Source organism: Stegostoma tigrinum, chromosome 3, assembly GCF_030684315.1.
Source record: "Stegostoma tigrinum isolate sSteTig4 chromosome 3, sSteTig4.hap1, whole genome shotgun sequence".
Lineage (NCBI taxonomy): Eukaryota > Metazoa > Chordata > Chondrichthyes > Orectolobiformes > Stegostomatidae > Stegostoma > Stegostoma tigrinum.
The window spans coordinates 121,007,377-121,020,623 of record NC_081356.1 but is presented as its reverse complement, the minus strand read 5'-3'; the positions used below and the strand labels follow the sequence as shown (position 1 = coordinate 121,020,623).

The window sequence follows — 13,247 nt, the reverse complement described above, 5'->3', positions numbered from 1 at the left end:
CTTCTTGATGAGATACAAATACTGCCTAGGATGTCAAGGGTAGTCATTCTCACCTTACCTCTGGATTCCACTCTTTCTCCTGTTTGTAATGAGGTTAGAAGCTGAGTGGCTCTGACAGTACCCAAACTGAGTGCCAGTGAGCAGGTTATTGCTGAGCAGTGCCAGCACACACATGCTCATGTGAGCACAGAAGGTATAAGGGAGCACTTCCAAAGTGGATGTGAAAGGAGGTAACAAATCATACAATCCTGCAAGTTCCTACATGAAGTATGCTTGTGGATTACCATTTGTGAATACAATACAAAAATATGATCAAGACATTTACAGTACCCAACCCGAGATATAATTAAGTAGGTCTATTAATAAGTATTAAAGACAAATACTTATGGCAATGAAAATCCGAACCTTTATGGGAAAAAGAGCTAAACTGGCAAAAACAAACGCTCTACAATTTCTTGTAGCTGAAGCCAGGGTGATTCAGTCTGAAAGCACAAGGGGATTACTGACTCCTCCTGTTCGGGATTTAATATTGAAGCAAAAATTAAGCAAGTCAATATGAGTCACTAGTTCCTTTTTTTATATAATTGTCTTGAAAATTTCACTGTAAACAATATATGAACCACAAGGGAACAGTCTAAAGATTTTCAATAGTTTTTTTGGGACCCTTTCTAAAATTAGCATATGGCAAGACATTATGAACCAATTAGCCCAAAAAAGCTGACACTTTGACAGGTTATTTTTTCTCTAGACACGCTGCAATAAAGCCTGTTAGCGGACCTCGACAGAACTATCTATAATAACTCTGGTCTCTGTGAATGAAAAGTGGTCTACATCCAGGTTTACCAGGTGCATCTATACTGAGTTTTCAAACAGGCTTTTTCACACAATTAGCAGGATTGAAAATAAATCCAGAGTGAAGCTTATCAGTGAAACCAAGTGAGGTCCTGACTCTTTGAGAACCAGAAGCTTGAAGCATGTCTCTTCTTTCATCCGATTTTCTGCTGGAACTCTATTTTTGTAGAACATTGTAATAATATGGAAGAGATTCCCCCTTCTCCTTGCAAATTCATCCATTCTGTGTTGCAGTTCCACTGCTAACAAGCACTTTCTTATCCCTCATGCACATGGTATATCTTCATGGTCAATCACAAGACCTCAATGCATGTCTTGAAGCTATTCTAGTGAATGTGCTCTTACATTTACCCATAATAATCATCTGATCTCCCTCTTCAATATGTCAGTAAACCTGATGTCAGCACAAATGTGTTTCATAACCAGGGTCAGTGACTGCAATTAGGAATTAGAAATGGAGGTGTTTTTGTTTCACCATATAACCCACTGGGGTCTTTACTTTGAAAGAATCTTTTAAGAGAATTCAGTAAAGGGGTTCAAAATCACTAAGGGGTTTGGACACAGTAGGTAAAAATAAACTGCTTCATTTGGGAACCAGAGGCCACTGATCCAAGGGTGTTATCATTGAAGTTTGAAGGGTATGTTTTTGGTCTCACTCCTCCACTGGTCACAATAAATTTTAAGTTGTGCCTCCTCGAACTGACCTATCCCCTCCCTACCTCCCGACCTACACTCACCTTTACTGGCTCCATCCCCACCTCTTTAACCGGTCTGTCTCCTCTCCACCTATCTTCTCCTTGATCCATCTTCAATCCACCTCCCCCTCTCTCCCTATTTATTCCAGTTCCCTCTCCCATCCCCCTCTCTGATGAAGTGTCTAGGCCCGAAACACCAGCTTTTGTGCTCCTGAGATGCTGCTTGGCCTGCTGTGTTCATCCAGCTCCACACTTTGTTATCTCGGATTCTCCAGCATCTGCAGTTCCTATTATCTCTGATGTTACGGCCAATTTTTTTTTTTAGGTATTATTCTGTATCTGGTTTAGCGTTAGAAACTGCGAAGGCTGCATTGTTTAAATCTTTATTTTGCAATATGCACCAAAATTTATGCGGAGCATAAATTGGGAACAGATGTTCTCAGAGAAATGCATGACAGAAATACGAAGGTTGTTTAGGGAGCATTTGCTACGAGTGCTGGATAGGTTTGTCCCACTGAGGCAAGGAAGGGATGGTAAGGTGAAGGAATCTTGGATGACAAAACATGTGGAACAGTTTGTCAAGAGGAAGAAGGAAGCTTATTTAAGGTTGAGGAAGCAAGGATTGGACAGAGCTTTTCAGGGCTACCCCGTGGCTAGGAAGGAACTGAAGAATAGAACATAGAACATAGAGCAATACAGCGCAGAACCAGCCCTTCGGCCCTCGACGTTGCACCGACCTGCGAACTAATCTAAGCCCCTCCCCCTACACTACTCCATCATTATCCATATGCTTAACCAAGGACTGTTTAAATGCCCTTAATGGATAAGGAAAGCTAGAAGGGGGTATGAAAAGCCTTGGCGGGTAGGATCAAGGAAAACCCCAAGGTGTTTGATGCTCATGAGGGGAACAAGAGGATGGCCAGAGTGAGAGTAGGGCCAATCAGGGATAGTGGTGGGAACTTATGCACGGAGTCAGAGGTGGTAAGGCAATGAATGCTTTGCTTCAGTATTCACCAGTGAGGGGGACCTTGATGTTTGTGAGGACAGCATGAAACAGCTGATATACTCAAACAGCTTGATGTTAGGAAGGAGCATGTGTGAGAAGTTTTGAAAAACATGAGGATAGTGAGTCCCCTGGGCCAGGCGAGATATACCCAATGTTACTAAGGGAAGCGAGGGAAGAGATTGCTGCCCCTTTGGCAATGATCTTTGTGTTCTCACTGTCTACTGGAGTGGTACCAGATGATTGAAGGGTGGCAAATGTCATTCCCTTATTCAAGAAAGGGAAAAGGGATGATCCTGGGAATTATAGTCCAGTCAGTCTTACTTCTGTGGTGGACAAATTATCGGACAGGATTCTGAGAGATAATATTTATGACTATTTGGTAAAGCACAGTTTGATTAGAAATGGTCAGCATGGCATCATGAGGGGAGGGGCAGGTCATGCCTCACAAGCTTTATTGAATTCTTTGAGGATGTGACAAAGCATATTGATGATGGTAGAGCAGTCGATGTTGTGTACATTGGTTTTTGCAAGGCATTTGATAAGGTTCCCCATGGTAGGCCCATTCAGAAAGTAGACAAGCATGGGATTCAGGGAAATTTGTTTGTCTGGATACAGAATTAGCTGTCCAATAGAAGACAGAGGGTGGTAGTAGATAGAAAGTATTCAGCCTGGAGCTCAGTGACCAGTGGCGTTCCACAGGGATATGTTCTGGGATCTCTGCCCTTTGTAATCTTTATAAACAACTTGGATGAGGAAGTGGAAGGGTGGGTTGGTAAGTTTGCTGATGACACAAAGGTTGGTGGAGTTGTTGATAGTGTGGAGGGCTATTGTAGGTTGCAACAGGACATTGACGGAATGCAAAGCTAGGCAAAGAAATGGCAGATGGAATTCAACCCGGGAACGCGCAAGGTGATTCATTTTGGAAGGTTGAATTTGAATGTAGAAAACAGGGTTGATGGCAGGATTCTCAGCAGTGTAGAGGAACAGAGGAATCTTGGGGTCCACGTCCCTCAATCGATCCCTCAAAATTGATACCCAAGTTGATAGGATTATTGAGAAGGTGTACGGTGTGTTGGCTTTCATTGGCAGGGGAATTGAGTTTAAGAGTCATGAGGTTATGCTGCAGCTCTGTAAAACCCTGGTTAGACCACACTTGGAAAATTGTGTTCAGTTCTGGTGGCCTCATTATAGGAATGATGTGGAAGCTTTAAAGACCGCGCAGGGGAGATTTACCAGAATGCTGCCTGGACTGGAGGGTAGGTCTTATGAGGAAGGGTTGAGGGAGCTACAGCATTTTTCTTTGGAGTGAAGAAGGATGAGAGGTGAATTGATAGAGGTGTACAAGATGAAGAGAAGCATAGACAGAGTGGTTACCCATAGACTTTTTCCCAGGGCAGAAATGACTATTATGAGGGGGCATAATTTTAATGTGATTGGAGGAAGGTATAGGGGAGATGTCAGAGGTAGGTTCTTCACACAGAGAGTGGTGGGCACATGAAATGCGCTGCCGGCGGTGGTAGTGGAGTCAGGTACATTAGAGACATTTAAGCGACTCTTGGATAAGCACATAGAGGATAGTAAACTATAGGGTATGCAGAGTAGTTTGATCTTAGTCGGATAATAGGTCGGCACAACATTGTGGGCTGAAGGGCTTGTACTGTGCTGTACTGTACTGTCCGATGTTCTAAATGGGAAAAGGATGCTAGTTTGAGCCAAGTGAACTGTGGAAAGAGATGTTAGAGTTTTAAGCCAAGTACATGAAACATATTTATTGTGTTTACAATTCGCTGGAGAATGACTAGATGCATTTGCACTGTGGGTGTGTGTTCAGGGCAGTTTTGCTTAGAGACAGCCTGTTGATTTGTTTTTCACTCAGGAGTCATCAGCATCGCAACTCGTTAAAGGTGGATGTGAACAATTCAGGGGCAGACTCCAAACTCGAGAAAGGCAGCATTTCTTGCTCTCTCTCTCTATCCTTGTAAGCAAAGGATGAAAAATTGAAAGCTAGCTCGGTCTTCTCAATCACCATTTGCCTATAAGCTGCTGCCTCCAACAAGTGACTGAGAGACTTAACAATTAGTGTGCCAACTGACCTGTGTCTGCAGTAAAGAACTAAAAGGATATTGTAAGACGAAGGCCAGAGAGCATATGTGTGTGTGTGTGTGTGTGTGTGTGTGTGTGTGTGTGTGTGTGTGTGTGCAGGGATTTAGGAAGAAGTAAAATTTTAAGTTGATCATTTATATTATGTTTGACTGGTTAGGACTGTTTTATTTGTAATAAATGGTAACTTCTTGTTAAGTATAGACACCAGGCCATTGTTTTCTGTTAATTTGCTTTCAATGACAGGTAAGTTAGGGAGATGAAGTAATTTGATTGAATCCTTAACATTTTTGAAGGCACGAGGATGATAGTTGCTTGAGGATCATCCAACTTTCCCAACAAAACAAGTCAACCAGTTCTTTTAATTCGACAAAACTAATGACTTATCACAAAGTACACTTATAAAAGTAGTTTGTTGTCAAAAGTAAGTTTAGAATATGAAGAGATAGATATAATCTATATTCTAATACCCTAAATTAACATGAGGCAGATACGGCTAAGAGACAAACTGTGACTAAACACACCACAGTTAAGAAGTCAAATAGCAGATGTGATCCAGACAGATCCCATGATACTGTTTCCCTCACCCTCAGTAGTGTGTACATAAAGTGAGATTCAGCCCAACAACACGTTCCTGATTGGTTTGTGACAAGTGGCGGATGCTAGTGGCCATCAACCTGACAACGCCCTGATTGGGTCCTGGGCAGCTGGACAGCTTGTGGATGTGAAAAATACAGGCAGAAGCCTTCATACTGCTGGAAGGGCAGATGATGTGTCTGTCTCCAGTAAAACACCTAAAGCCTGAAGTTGCTATAAGCTGTCGCTTTAAACCAATAGGTCAGAGACTTCGTAAGTTATGAATTGGTCACTCTGTGTCCTCCTGTGAAGGAAACTGAAAGAAAGGATCGGAGAACTGAAGGAGTTCAGAGTTTGAACTAGCAGAATTGTATGTCAACAGTTCATAGATGTTTACTTCTATGCAGAATCTACACATGTGTAATAAATAGTAATTCTTTTTAAACACAGAAACATGGCCGCAGTTTCTTGTTAATCGGACTTTATCAGACAGGTAAATTGAGAACATTGAGTACTTTGGTGGATTTTAAGAACTTTTGTGCTGACTGTGGGAATAGTAAGGGATTGAATTTCAATGCAGTACCCAGTGAGGCTTGATATTATCGTTCCTGGCGCCAGGTTCCTTACTCGGGCCCAAGGTGTCTTTAAACAAGGGACCCTTACTCTGGAGACCTCAGGCAATCAGCACAGGTTTGCATTTCATGCTTCTGCATGGGGAGAGGTGTGCCTGCTGTGGGGTTAATACCAACAATAGCAGAAAGGGGCCTTTAAATGTGCACTCATTGCATCTTTAGGATATCACCATCTTAGGGGCAAGTAGGGATGGACAATGAATGCTGGCTTTGGAACAGCAGGAACAGACATAGGCCATTCACCCTCTTGAGCCTATTCCACTATTCAATGAGATCGTGGTTGATCTGTAGTCTAACTCCATATGTCTTTGGCCCTTATTCATTAATACCTTTGTTTAACAGAAAAAAAACATACCTCAGATTTAAAATTAACAACCGATCCAGCAGACACTGTCGTTTGTGGAAGAGAGTTCAAACGATCTCAAACTTTGCCTAATTCTCAGGCTATGCCCCCTGAGTTCCAGAATCTTCAACCTGTAGAAATAGTTTATCTTTCTCTACTCTTTCTGTCCTGTTAATATCTTGCAGACTTTGATCAAATCGCCACTTAACCTTCTAAATGCTAGAAAAAAACAGCTAGAAAAAAATGCTAGAATAATCTCTCATCATTACTTAACCCCTGAAGTCCAAAAAACAATCTTGTATACCCATGTGGTATCCCCTCAAGGCCAATATTTCCTTCCTAAGGAATGGTGTCCAGATTTGCTCACAGTGTTCCAAATGGGGTCTATCCAGGGTTTTGTGTAACTGTAGCATAACCTTTGCATCCTTGTATGTCAGTTTTCTAAATGTAAAGGCCATGATTTCATTAGCTTTCTTGATTATGTTCTGCACCTGTACATGATATTTTAAAGATCTATGAATCTGAATCCTCAAACCTCTCTGGCCATTCACTGTATTTAATTTCATAACATCTAGAGCATACCCTGATCCATCCTTTTTCTGCCTTACATTGAGCTTGATCTACCACAGTTTTGCCCATTCACTTTGTCGGTCAATATCCGATTTGTAATTTTACGCTATCATCTATACTGTCTATAATGCCTTCTAATTTTGCATTGACAGTGAATTCGGATAAATGATTTTCTATGCCCCTATCCATGTCATTAGTAAATAATGTGAATAATTGAGGCCCTAACACAGATCCTTGTGGGACACAACTCTTCCCTTCCCGCCAATTGGAGCACCTATCCATTATCCTTACTTTCTGCCACCTGCCAGTCGACCAATTTCACAGCCATATCAGTAATTCGCCTTCAATTCCACAGGCTTCTACCTTGTTAACAGTCTCTTATATGGTACTTCATCAAATATCTTCTGAAAGTCTATATAAAAAACATCCTTAGGCATTTCCCTGTCACCTCTTCAAAACATTCAATAAAGTTTGCCAGCCACGGCCTACCTGTCATGAATCTATGCTGGCTCTCCCCGGTTAGCTGAAAACTTACAACATGTTCAGTTACCCCCATGTTTGATTATGAACTCCAGCAATTCCCCATCACAAATTTTAGGCTAATTCATCTGCAATTCCCTGGTTTTCCTTTTTGGCCTTCTTAAAAAGCAGAGTTAGATGTGAAATTTTCTAAACTAGAGGGATGACTCCTACGTTTAGGGAACTCCGAAAGATTATAGTTAAGGAGTCTACAATATACCCGCCTTCTTCCTTTCACACCCCTGGATAGAAATCATCAGGTCCTGGGGATTAATCAAGTTTTAATTCTATTAGTTTCATCATCACTAGTTTTACTTAATGTTAATTTTCTTCAGTCCTTGTTCCTGATCCACTATTAATTTTTTTGAGACTTCCACCAAACTATCTCCCTTTTCAACTATGAGTACTGAAGAAATGTAACATGTCTGCCATTTCCCCATAGTAATTGCCAGTATCCACGCTTCCAGTCTTTAGTGGGACAACATTGTTCCTAACTACTCACCTTCCCTTTATGGCCTCTACCAAGTTTCCTCTTATTGATTTTGATGCCCCTGGAAAGTTTGCTTTCATACTCTCTTTTAGTAGTTCTCATAAGCTGCTTTGAGGCTTTTTGTTGCTCTTTGTATCTTTCCCATTCAGTAGGATCTGTTCTTTTGTTTTGTGTTTTTGTAAGCCCTTTCTTTTAGTTTTATGCTATCTCTAATCTCTTTAGTTATCTTTGGCTCTTCTTTTTCTGTGAAGTTAAGCTTTACCCTCTCAGGGTTATAAACTAGTTTTGTATTATGTTAAATGTTCCTTTCAATATCCTCTACTGTTCAGTTGTTTTATCTGTTAGAAATTTTCCCAACTTACCGTGGACAGTCTCTGTCTCGTCTTGACAAAGTCAGCCTTACTCAAATCTAAAATTCTCGCAGCTAATTCATGCTTTTTGTTTTCAAACGCTACATTGAACTTGATTGTTATGTTATGATCACTATTTGATAAATGCTCACACACGATTAGGTTACTAATTAAATCTAGCTCATTGCTAAATCCAATATTGCTTGTCAACTTGTAGCATCCAGGACATATTGCTGCAGGCAACTATCCCAAACATACTCCAGAAATTCACTACCTTTCTGACAGGCGCTTCTTTGCCTCTCCCAATCTATGCTAAAGTGAACAATCCCCCATTAATATTACACTGGCTTTGCTACACACTTGCCTAATTTCTGCATTTATATAATATAACAATTCCGAGTTGTTACCAGGAGTCTGTATTTAACATCCATTACGGTTCTAGATTTCTTATTGTTCCTCAGTTCCACCCATACAATACAAAATCCGAAAGAACTGCAGGTGCTGTAAATCAGGAACAAAAGCAAAGTTGCGGGAAAAGCTCAGCAGTTCTGGTAGCATCTGAGAAGCAAAAAACAGAAGTAACATTCCGGGTTCATTTTGGAACATGGTTCTGAGGAAGGGTCACCTGACCTGAAACGTTAACTCTGTCTTCTCTTCACAGATGCTGCCAGACCTGCTGAGCTTTTTCAGCAGCTTTGTTTTTGATCCACCCATACAGTCTCCAATGGTATCTTCCCTCACCATTGAAGTAATTTTGTTTCTAATTATTAAGGATATTTTCCTTAATTGTGATCTCAAAGAGCCAGTGACTCATATCTGTTTGCTATATTTCCTCATCCCCATTTGATCTGATGTGGATTGGAGCAATTAATGCTAGTCCTGTTAATGGCGCCCTGCAAACTTCATAACCTGATATATTTAGTTCTCAATCCCAACCACCCTGTAGCCATGTCTCAGTAATGGCTATCAATATCATAATCTCCACTTTGTGTTCATGCCTGCAGCTCAGTTAATTTATTCTGTATGTACTGTACATTGATATATAGAATTCTTAACTGAGCCAACTCTTATTGGAATGCTCCCTACTGATTCTTTATTCAACTGTTCTGGTTTAATCAATATACTTCAGGTAGTTTTGCCAATATGTTCACACTCCTTGAATGAATAAAAAAGAAATGTAATGTCCACTCAACGGGTGGGAATGACCATCCACAGACTTTCCTGCCATTTATCTAATCAGCACAGAGACCAGAGAGTGACAGGCCACCACTCGTCTCCCCTCGAAATGCCTCACAAGAGACGGCATAAGATTCCACTCACAATCTCATTTGGACGTGTGAGAAAGGTGCAAAGGCAGATCAAAAGGTGACGAGAAAATGATTAAAGTTCCTTGGCAAGTCATTTTAAGACAAGTTATTACAAAGAACAAAAGGGAAGAGCATAATCATTCAGAAGAAGTTATTTACGTGCCTTAGCTGTGGGTGGTTGATCTACACTTCATTCTTTCAGGTACACAGACACCTCTGTCTTTTGAGTTTGCACCACGTCGCTTAACTTTGTGTGATTTGGTGCAGAGGTAATTAACTTAGTCTCAGTTTACTTCCAAAATTAGTCACTAAAATGCAATTTACATCTCTCTATAATTGAATTTTTGAGAGGGAAAAATGAACAGGAAGCTACAGAAAAGAATGATCTATGCCACAAATAAAATAGTACTGGGAAAAGTGTTGGGGAACATTGTCGTCATTTTAATTTTTGTGGTCAGGATATAGGTGGTGTTGTATTGTCGCACCGATTGACTATTCCCAGTTGTTCGTTAGGACAAACAAACCATTAGGTTGTTTGGGGATGGAGCCTTTGTGTGTTTCAGGATATTAGCAATTTTTATTGGACTCCAGCACTTTCCTGTTTAATTCATCTGGTGCTGGCCCACCAAATTACTAGATTCGATTAATTAAATTTCCCAACTTGCCACGGTGGGAACTTTTCACTTATAATTTAGTCAGGTTCATTTCTGCAACCATCTGCACTCCCTCGACAAACATGTTTCAATTGAACATAGAACATAGAACTGCACAGCACAATACAGGACCTTTAGCCCATGATGTTGTGCCAAACTTTTATCCTAAACCTAAGGTCTATCTAACCTCTAACCTTACCTTATACTATCATCCATATGCCTATCTAATAGCCACTTAAATGCCCCTAATGAGGCCGAATCTACTACCCTCTCCGGCAATGCAGTCCACTCTCTGACCACTCACTGAGTAAAGAACTTTAACTCTGATGTCTCCCTTGTATCTACCTCCACTCACTTTAAAACTATGCCCCCTTGTAATAGCTACCTCCACCCAAGGAAAAAGTCTCTGGCTGTCCACTCTATCTAGACCTCTGATCATTTTGTACACCTCTATCAATTCACCTCTCATCCTTCGTAGTTCTAAAGAGGAAAGCCCTAACTTGCTTAACCTTTCCTTGTAAGGCCCTCCCTCTATTCCAGGCAATATCCTGGCAAATCTCCACTGCACCTTTTCCAACGCTTCCACATCTTTCCAGTAATGAGGCAACCAGAACTGGACACAATGCTCCAGAGGTGGCCGAACCAGGGTTTTGTATAGCTGGAGCATTACTTCACAGCTCTTGAACTCAATCCCTCTATTAATGAAAGCTAACACACCGTATGCCTTCTTACCAACTCTACCTAATGAGGTGGCAGCTCTCATGGAACTGTGAACATGAACCCCAAGATCCCTCTGCTCCTCCACACTGCCAAGAATCTTTCTGTTAACCCTGTATTCTGCTTTCAAGTTTGTCCTTCCAAACACCTCACACTTTTCAGGGTTAAACTCCATCTGCCACTTCTCAGCCCAACTCTGCATTCTGTCAATGTCCACAATGACCACAAATCCTGTCTCTCAGAGCCCTTTCCAATAATTTGTAAACTAGGCCAGCCCTCTGCACTATCCACAACTTGACCCACCTTCGTATTGTTCATGAACTTACTAATCCACCCTTCCACTCCTCCATCCAAATCGTTTACAAATGTCACAAATAGAAGAAGATCCAGAACAGATCCTTGTGATACACCACTCGTAACTGAGCACCATGTGGAATATTTTCCATCCTCTGCCACCCTTTGACTTCTAAGGATCAGCCAATTCTGAATCCAATCTGCCACATTTCCCCCTATCCCATGCCTCCTTACTTGCTGCATGAGCCTACCGTGGGGAACCTTATCAAACACCTTACTTGAATCCATTTGACCACATCCATTGCTCTACCTTCATCCACGTGTTTGGTCACCTCTTCAAAGAATTCAATGAGGTTTGTGAGGCATGATCTACTCCTCACAAATCCACGCGGACCATCATAAATCAAACTGAGCCTTTCCAAGTGACCACAAATCCTGTCTCTCAGAGCCCTTTCCAATAATTTGCCCACCTCTGACATAAGACAAACTGACGTGTAATTTTCAGGGTTATCCCTATTCACTTTTTTGAACAAGGGAATGATGTTTGCCTCTCTCCAAACTTCCGGCATTATACCTGTGGGCATTGAGGATGAAAATATCATTGCCAAAAGCAATCTCTTCCCTCGCTTCCCATAGAATCCTTGGATAAATCCCATCAGGCTTGGGGGACTTATGTATCTTCAAGATCCTCAAAATTCCTAGTACATCTTCCTTACTCACATCTACCTGTTGTAGCCTACCAGCCTGTTTCACACTGTCCTCCCCTACAACTCAGTCTCTCTCATTTGCAAATACTGAAGAAAAGTATGAATTAAGGACCTCTCCTATCTCTTTAGGTTCTGTGCACAAATTCCCTTTACAATCCTTGATTGGCCCTACCCGTTCTCTGGTCATTCTCTTATTCCTCACATATGTGTAAAATGCCTTGGGGTTTTCCTTGATCCCATCTGCCAGGGTTTTCTCATGTCCCCTTATCACTCTCCTAAGCCCGTTCTTCAGCTCCTTCCTGGCAAACTTCTATCCCTCTGGAACCTTTTCTAATCCTCGTTTCCTAAACCTTATATAAGCATCCTTCTTCCTCTTAACTTGTCGTTTGACCTCTCTTCAGAACTAAAGCTCCCTCACTCGACTGCATCTTTCCTGCCTGCTGGGAAAAACATATCGAGCATACGCAGTATGCATTCCTTAAACAATCTCTACATATCTGCTCTTCCCCAAAATCATCTGTTCCCATTTTATGTTACCCAGTTCTTGCCTAACTGAATTGTAATTACCCTTCCCCCAATTATAAACCTTACCCAGCTGTATGTGCCTATCCCTTTCCATGACTACTGTAAGAGTAACAGAGTTATGATCACTACCACCAAAATGCTCTCCTACCAACAAGAATAAAACTTGGCCTGGTTCGTTGCCAAGCACCAAATCCAAAGTGGCCTCTCCTCATGTTGGTCTATCTACATACTGTGTCAGGAATCCTTCCTGACTGCACTGGACAAAATCTGCTCCATCTAAATTATTACAGCTAAAAAGTTTCCAATCAATATTTGGAAAGTTGAAGTCACCCATGAAGTGACTTCTGCACCTTTCCACTATTTGCCTCCCAAAGCTCTCCTCCACTTCTCTGCAACTATTAGGGGGTCTGTCAAGAACCCCCAGCAAAGTGACTGCTCTTTCTTGTTCCTGACCTCAATCCAAACTGATTCTGTGGACATATCATTCTTGAATGTTTTAATGTTTCAATGTTTGATTCATAGTTGCATTGTCCTTTCCCTTCTCTTGCTGACACTTTTCATATTTCAGCATGGCTGGAACATGACATAGAATGTTTTAAACACAGTCAATGACCATGTGCCAGCCAGTCCAATCTCACTGTCCGAGCATTTAATCCTTCAGACACCATTTGAATGGACTGGGGCTTGTGCCTCTACTAACATTTGAAGCATTGAGTTATAGAACCCTATCATCTTGCAGATGAAATCATTTTTTATCATGTGATCTCAAAGAGCTAGTCACTCATATCTGTTTGCTGTATTTCCTCCTCCTCATTTGACCTGATGTGGATTGGAGCAACTAATGCTGGTCCTGTTAATGATACTCATAAAGCAACTATTACCAAAATAATACAAGACATAGGGGACAATGC

At 41.3% G+C, this 13,247-nt stretch overlaps 1 protein-coding gene across 2 annotated transcripts in view; it reads right to left on the bottom strand.

The window, feature by feature from the left end:
* vegfc (vascular endothelial growth factor c) overlaps positions 1-13,247 on the bottom strand; it is a 213,030-nt gene that overhangs the window by 33,987 nt on the left and 165,796 nt on the right. The window lies entirely within an intron of this gene.